This window comes from Erinaceus europaeus, chromosome 8 (assembly GCF_950295315.1).
Source record: "Erinaceus europaeus chromosome 8, mEriEur2.1, whole genome shotgun sequence".
Lineage (NCBI taxonomy): Eukaryota > Metazoa > Chordata > Mammalia > Eulipotyphla > Erinaceidae > Erinaceus > Erinaceus europaeus.
The window spans coordinates 101,517,295-101,524,470 of record NC_080169.1 but is presented as its reverse complement, the minus strand read 5'-3'; the positions used below and the strand labels follow the sequence as shown (position 1 = coordinate 101,524,470).

The 7,176-nt window shown below is 41.2% G+C and overlaps 1 protein-coding gene across 4 annotated transcripts in view; it reads left to right on the top strand.

Annotated features, from left to right (window-relative positions):
- Nucleotides 1-746: 746 nt before the first annotated feature.
- Nucleotides 747-7,176, top strand: part of TSGA13 (testis specific 13) — a 39,592-nt gene continuing 33,162 nt past the window's right edge. For 2 of the 4 annotated variants that reach the window (XM_007524214.2, XM_060196564.1), the window contains exon 1: nucleotides 6,142-6,484. The gene's annotated coding sequence lies outside the window, so the exon portion shown is untranslated. Of the gene's footprint in view, nucleotides 930-6,139; nucleotides 6,485-7,176 lie in introns of those variants that run through there. The other 2 variants (XM_060196565.1, XM_060196566.1) reach the window with 2 other exon arrangements.

The following is a 7,176-nucleotide window of genomic DNA, read 5'->3' as shown; positions in this document are numbered from 1 at the left end:
ATAATAACTACAACAACAAAACAAGGACAACAAAATAAATAATTAAATAATTAAATTAAAAAAAACTGTCAACAAATACAATTTTTTCGACACCTTAAATGTAGAGAGACAGAGCAGGCTGTGAGGAGGTACCACCCTCTACCAGAATCCCCAGCTAAGATTTCTGGATGCACCTGGCATATGGAGGAAAGAAGAACAAAGAGAATTGATATTAGATGGGGGAGATGGGATAATGGTTATGGAAGCAAATTCTCATGCCTGAGGCTTCAAAGTCCCAAGTTCAATACCCTACAACACCATAAACCAGAGCTGAGCAGTGCTTTGGAGCAGGGGGAGGGAGAGAGAGAGAAGTGAGGTCCAGATCCTGGACACAGCAGTGAGTCAACCCATTAATATGACTTTTTAATATGTAATGTGCCTATCCCAAGAATACAGGATGGCCAAATAGTGATAGAAACTTCCTTCTTGTAGAAAAGTGAAGTGAGAAAGACTTCCCCAAGAGTTTCTGCCCCAACTCAGCTCTCATCACCCTAAATCTATTCACATACTGGTATTTTTTAAAAGCTTATGTCAGTTTTGACCATCACTATATGCTTTGTGATGAAATATCTAGAGTGATATATAGTATAATGATGTATGATCTGACATCATGATTGCTGACTATCACAGTCACACAGAATTGGGTGTTATTTGGAAGGACGATGAACATTCAGAAGGAATAGGGTGGGAGGAAGCTTCTTGGTTTTAGCCTCACTGAGATGCCAATAATTCAGTGCTAATTGCTGAGAGAAAGCACTTTTTATGAACGAACTCCATTATGGTGGTATATCTCCTGTACCAGGGCTGCGTTCTCTAACACAGTCAAATATTTCCCTTTCTTGGACAGGCATCTCAACGGATCACAGCTCTTTTCATCCTGTCCTGCCATTGTGAGTCTTCGATGCTGCAGACTTAAAAGCTAAGAATCTGCAACCTTATCTCCTGGTTCCTTTAAGTCAGATCAGGAGAAAGGCTCTGCAGAAGCCAGAGATTGAAATAGCCAGTGGGTAGAAAGGAGTCACGAGCGCTTTGCCCTTTCATGCATCATCCTGCTGTGCCCGACATATTTCGAGAGTTGCCTGGTGGACATCTCTGGTCCCAAGGTGCTTCCTGAGATCACCTTCTAAGCCTTACTGTCCATCTTGTGTATTAAAAAACCTCAGGTTCTTTTCTCTCTGCTTCACCTCTAGTCCCCATGTCCCTGACTCTCCAGAGCTAAATGGAATGGGAGTTCTGCAGAAAAAGACAGCTTCCATTCTCTCTTGTAAGTACATCTCTCCCCGCCCACACACACTCCTTTAAAAAAAAAAAAAAGCAGATCTACAAACAGATTGCACAACCTCAAATTTCCCAGATTTCCAATTTCTTGATGTTTTCTATGTTTCTTCATTTCTGGCAGCTTTGTCTTAGTTCCCTACTTATGCAGGGTGACTATTACTGTTGCTATAGTCTCCTCCTCCTCAAAAAAACCCAATCATTCTGAAATTCATTTCCCATTTGTTCACCTGTGAATAACAGTTCTGTTCAGATATGGTGTTGGCCAGCACTGAAATGAGTGGATTGATAAGCCATGGTCACACTCTGCCCACAGGTAGGAGGCTAGTAGCTAAATAAAGTGCTCAGACCAGCTTCTAGTTACTAGCAGGTTTTCATTTCTGCTTTAGTAGGGGGCATAACTTCCTAAAACCCTTACTTCCTAGCCATCTGATATCTGGGCCATATAAAACATTGACTACCACTGCAGCATTCACTGCAGTCAGAATGTTGAAATAGTTAAGCTACTAAACCAAATCAAATCTCCTTCCCCTATTAGGTAAAGCAGTCAATAAAAATGTGCAAGAATCAGATATGTTATATATATATATATATATATTTAGTCTAGAAGTTAGTTTGGAGACTGTAGCTGGATCCTGACATAAATGTGATTTCCTGATCTACATCTCTTCTTGTCACTGATAGCAAGAGGTCTCTCCCTAACAAAGGCAAGTCACGGCATTAATTTACCACATGTTGCTAGCAGGCTGATTGAGAAGAAATAGTGGAAAATGGGAGCCACCCCCACAGCTTAGCTCTGTGCAGCTATTTTTTCACTGTAGAAGGAAAGAAGTGTCATGCTGATAGATTTAAAAAGGTGGGAGTCTCTATTGTGCAAGTAAATAGGAATAGGAAGAGAGGAAAGAAATGGTCCATAAAGACTCCTTCCTGCCTTGTGCCCTCACTAACTGTTCTTATTTCCTAAGATTACACCACCCACAATGCACTGTGCTTTCCTGCCTTCTCTCTTGTTACTCAGCTGTTACCCATGATAGAGGTCTCTGAAGAGAGATGTGAAAGATGAGGTTGTAGCAAAGGATGGTCCATCTGAGGTTTCGGTTGCTGTAGCTGCAGTGTTGGAAGGAGAAGGCGTCATTGGGAAGAGGGTGACCCATTGACTTTTTTTTTTCCTCACATGGTCTCCTTTTGTTATGCTAGCTCTGTCAGGAACTCAAGTTTTGTAGGGTTTTTTTTTCCTATATTTATCGACTTTATGATAGGTAGTATTTGATTTCTTATTAAGCTTTGATAATTTCTGGGAGTTCTAAAACTTTTCTTTTCAGCACTGGGGAAATAAACCTAATAGCCTAACATATGCATGTTCCCACCTCTAAGAGGGCTTTGTTGCTGAGGACTTATTCTGATGCAGTCTCCGCCCCCAGGTTTTTCTATGCCCCGCTAAATCCTAGAGTGCCCCCTTTCAACCAATCCTGGCTCCGCCCCCAGGTTTTTCTATGCCTCGCTAAATCCTAGAGTGCCCCCTTTCAACCAATCCTGGCCCTACACGTCACCCCTGGTTGTCGCCCAATAAAAAGCCCCCTCACCCCTCCCCTCTCTCTGGGTCCCCCCCCCCCCCCCCCCCCCCCCCCCCGTCAGCCATTGCTGGCTGGCTCCACGTGGTCTGAACCAAACCTCCAATAAAGATCTGTGTACCCCTCTGCTCTCTTCTCCGCGGTGCAGCCCGACACCAGACCACCTCAACAACAGGGCTTTTTAGGCTGGTGTTTTTATTCTTTATTTTAGGGAGAGAATTGGAGGGAGGAAGAGAAGGATAGAAGAGAAGAGGAGAACCCCCACAGCACCACTCCACTATTCATAGAATTCCTCCTAGTACTGTGCATGGCGCTCTCACGATTCTCCTATGTGTGCCAGTATTTGAACTCAGGACCTTCTGAATGGGAAGGTGCATGTTCTACCAGGGAGCTCACTCTCAGTCCTTATTATCTTTTCACCATGCTACTGTGCTTTGCTTTTATGCACAGGAAAATACAGCATTTGTTTTGCATTTTGAAGGGGTTTAATAATCCTATTTAAAGCTAGTCTATTAGAGCTATTTCCCCAACAGCATCACACTTCATGTCTCTTGTATATCATTAAGATCTACGCATTTCTAGGGAGTCAGTGATAGTGCAGCAAGTTAGGTGCATGTGGCACAAAGCAAAAGGACCAGCGTTCTGGGTTTAAGCCCCCACTCCCCACCTGCAGGGGAGTCGCTTCACAGGTGGTGAAGCAGTTCTGCAAGTATCTATCTTTCTCTCCTTCTCTCTCCATTTCTCTGTGTCTTATCTAATAATGATGACATCAACAACAATAATAACTACAACAACAATAGAAAACAAGGGCAACAAAAAGGGAAAATAAATATAAAAAAATTTTTTAAAAATCTATGCATTTCTCATATGTAGTGCTATTGCACACTTCATTGACTACATTGTAGTATAAACATAAGTTTTTTTTTATGCACCAGGGGAAGATAACCAGTGGAGCTTACTTTATTCAGATGCTTTCTTGATGACAGTGGTCTAGAATTAAATGTGCACTATCTCCCATTATTCCTGGAGCATCAAATGTCTGGAAATTGTGAGGAGGCTCACAAAGCACCCTGCATTTTTCTGCCTCCAGGAGCCTGGCATTCCTTAAAACATTAATCCAGCTCCCCCTGCTCCGCCTGCATTCCTGATACTATGGCCTATCTACATAATCATTGTTTTGCCTTAAAGATTCCCACCCATTCCATTCCTTTGATCTATCTTCTTTCTACCCTCAAGAGCCTCCCTGCCTCTAAGGTATTATTAATCCTACCAGTTAAAACCCTCGCACCAGTTGCTAAGGAAGTTCCTACCTTTCCAGTCCCCTTTTGCCTTTCTCCGCACCTCCCCTAGCCATTTCCGTTTTCAGCTTGCCACTTCCGGGTCTGCCCTTTAAAAGCCTTGGCTCTCTGATCAGTAAAGAAATTGCATTGTCTCGCTGCCATGAGCTTGGTTCCTGAGTCATCTCCCTTGCGTCATTGAGTGAGTAGCAGCTCAGGCTGGCTCTGGTTGAGTTCTCTCCAACCCAGACAGCACATGCCCAGGAAGTGGCACCCCCATGTTAACCCAGCAATCCAAAGTTACAGTTTAGTTGCTTTGAAGTAGAGGACCTCCTGCCTTTTTATTTTTCATTTTTTCCTCCAGGGTTATTGCTAGGGCTCAGTGCCTGCACTACAAGTCCACTGCTCCTGGAGGCCATTTTTTCCTTTTTCATAGCCCTTGTTGTTTATCATTGTTATTATTATCATAGTTATTGCTGCTGTTGTTGTTATATAGGTTAGGACAGAGAGAAATGGAGAGAGGAGGGGAAGACAGAAAGGGGGATAGAAAGATAAGACACCTGAAGACGTGCTTCACCATTTGTGAAGACACCCCCCCCCCCCCCCGCAGGGAAGCCTGGAGCTCGAACCCAGCTTCTTAATCTGGTCCTTGTGCTTTGTGTGCCATGTGCTCTTAACCCACTGCACTACTGCCCAGCCCCTCCTGCCTTTTTCATAAAGTTCTGTCTTCTCATGATTTCTGTGGCTACTTTCTCCTGGTTGTCCTACATCACTTGGCCACCTCTTTTCAGCATTCTTTAAAAAAAATTATTAGTTGGGAGTCAGGTGGTAGCGCAGCGGATTAAGTGCACATGATGCAAAGCACAAGGACCAGCTAAGTATCCTGGTTCAAGCCCCTGGCTCTCCCACCCGCAGAGGGATCACTTCACAAGTGGTGAAGCAGGTCTGCAGGTGCCTATCTTTCTCTCCCCTCTCTGTCTTCCCCTCCTCTCTCCATTTCTCTCTGTCCTATCTAACAATGACATCAATAACAACAACAATAACAAATGGCAACAAAAGGGAAAATAAATAAATATATTTAAAAAATTATTAGTCATAATGATCCTGGGCCCATAGTCCCAGAGGGATAAATAATAGGAAAGCTTCCATTGGAGGGGATGGGATACAGAACTCTGGTGGTGGTAACTGTGTAGCATTGTACCCTTCTTATCCTACAGTCTTGTCATTCATTACTAAGTCAATACAAATATTAGTAATTATATAATTATAAGATAATAGGAACCACTCCCACCACCAATGTTCTGTGCCCTCAAACCCATGATGATAACCACTATAGTTCTCCCAAAGTCTTAGATATGGGGTGACTTTTTTTTTTCAAGTTCATATGTTTCAATTCTTTAAATTCCACATATGGGTTCAGCCATCCAGTGGTTGTCCTTTACTTCCTTACTTATTTTACTAAGCATAATCACCTCCAGAATTTATTGCTACTGTCACTTTTGATGTATGCCATTCTCACAGGAGTGAGGTGGTATCTCATTGTTGTCTTTATTTGCATTTCTCTGGCAATCAGTGACCTGGAGCAATTCATCCTATATCTGTTGGCCTTTTGTATCTTTCCTGTAGTGAATATTCTGTTTCTATCCATGGATAATGTTTTATGTATACACAACAGAGAGAAATGCTCATTCTGTTTGCAGAATGATGTGAAAATGTTGGCTTGGTAAGGATTGGGTAAATGGGGTGACATTTTCAGTATGTGCATAGAAAGTCATAGGTTAGACATACACAAGGGCCCAGGTCAACACCCTCCAGTCCCCCACCTGCTGGGGAGAAGATTTTAAAAGTCATGGATAAAAAAGTAAATTAGGGACTGGGTGGTGATGTACCTGGTTAAGCACACATGTTAAAACATGCAAGGACCTGGCTTCAAGCCCCCTGGTTGCCACCTGCAGAGAGAAAGCTTTGTGGGTGGTGAAGCAGTGCTATAGGTGTCTCTCTGCTTCTCTCCCTCTCTCCCTCCCCTTTCCTTTTCCCTTTCTGACTTTCTCTATCCAATAATAAAGACAATAAAAATTCAAAAAAGAAAAATAAATTAGAACAGATTGCAGCAGATTTTGTTTAAGTATGACTTCATGTTTCTCATTCTCTCTCTCCATCATAGAACACTTTAGCATTCTAGATTGCTTATTCATCACAAATTCTGTCTCCATGAGAATTGAAAAAAAAAAAAAAAGAATTAAGACATGTTCAAATGGAAATTTTCCAGGCCAAGGAATTTCCCTTTCCTTCATGAACTAAGATTTCCTTATGTTAATGAAGGTATTGTATATCCTATCTTCCCATTGTGAATTTTGGATGTTGTTTTCATGAGATTTTTTTTTTTTCTAGCGAGGATTTTAAGTAAGCAGCACTTGTACTTTCTAGTGCTATGGAGCCTATTTTTTTAGTTTAGATAGATGAATAAATAGAGAGAAGATAGATAGATGGATAGACAGATTAGATAGGTAGATAGATAGATAGATAGATAGATAGATAGATAGATAGATATAGATATAGGCATGAACTAGACTCAAGATTACTGAAATACTAAAAATGAGAAAAGGGTAAAAAGCTCATTCATCTATTAGCCCCCAAGGGATCTGTCAGAATTTAGCTCTAATCATAAACTCTAGAATAGCATCTATATAGTCAACAAATGGGAGGGAAGGTAAACTAAAGAATGACTGCTTCTCTAACTTTCTCTCAGAACTGACACATGAACTAATGTTATTTCAGGTCTTTTTGAAGGTGAATCTCACCACTATCATGGAATTAGAATATCACTTTAATTTTTTAATTTTAGTAACATGAGGTTTTTTCATTGAAATTTTTGTTGGGATATTTTCAGATTTACATCCACTTGTAAGAAATCATACAGTGATGATTTGTATACTTTGTCCAATTTTACTCAATAACTATCTTTTGTAAAACCATATATATTATAATATAAAAAACAAATTATTAATGTTTAT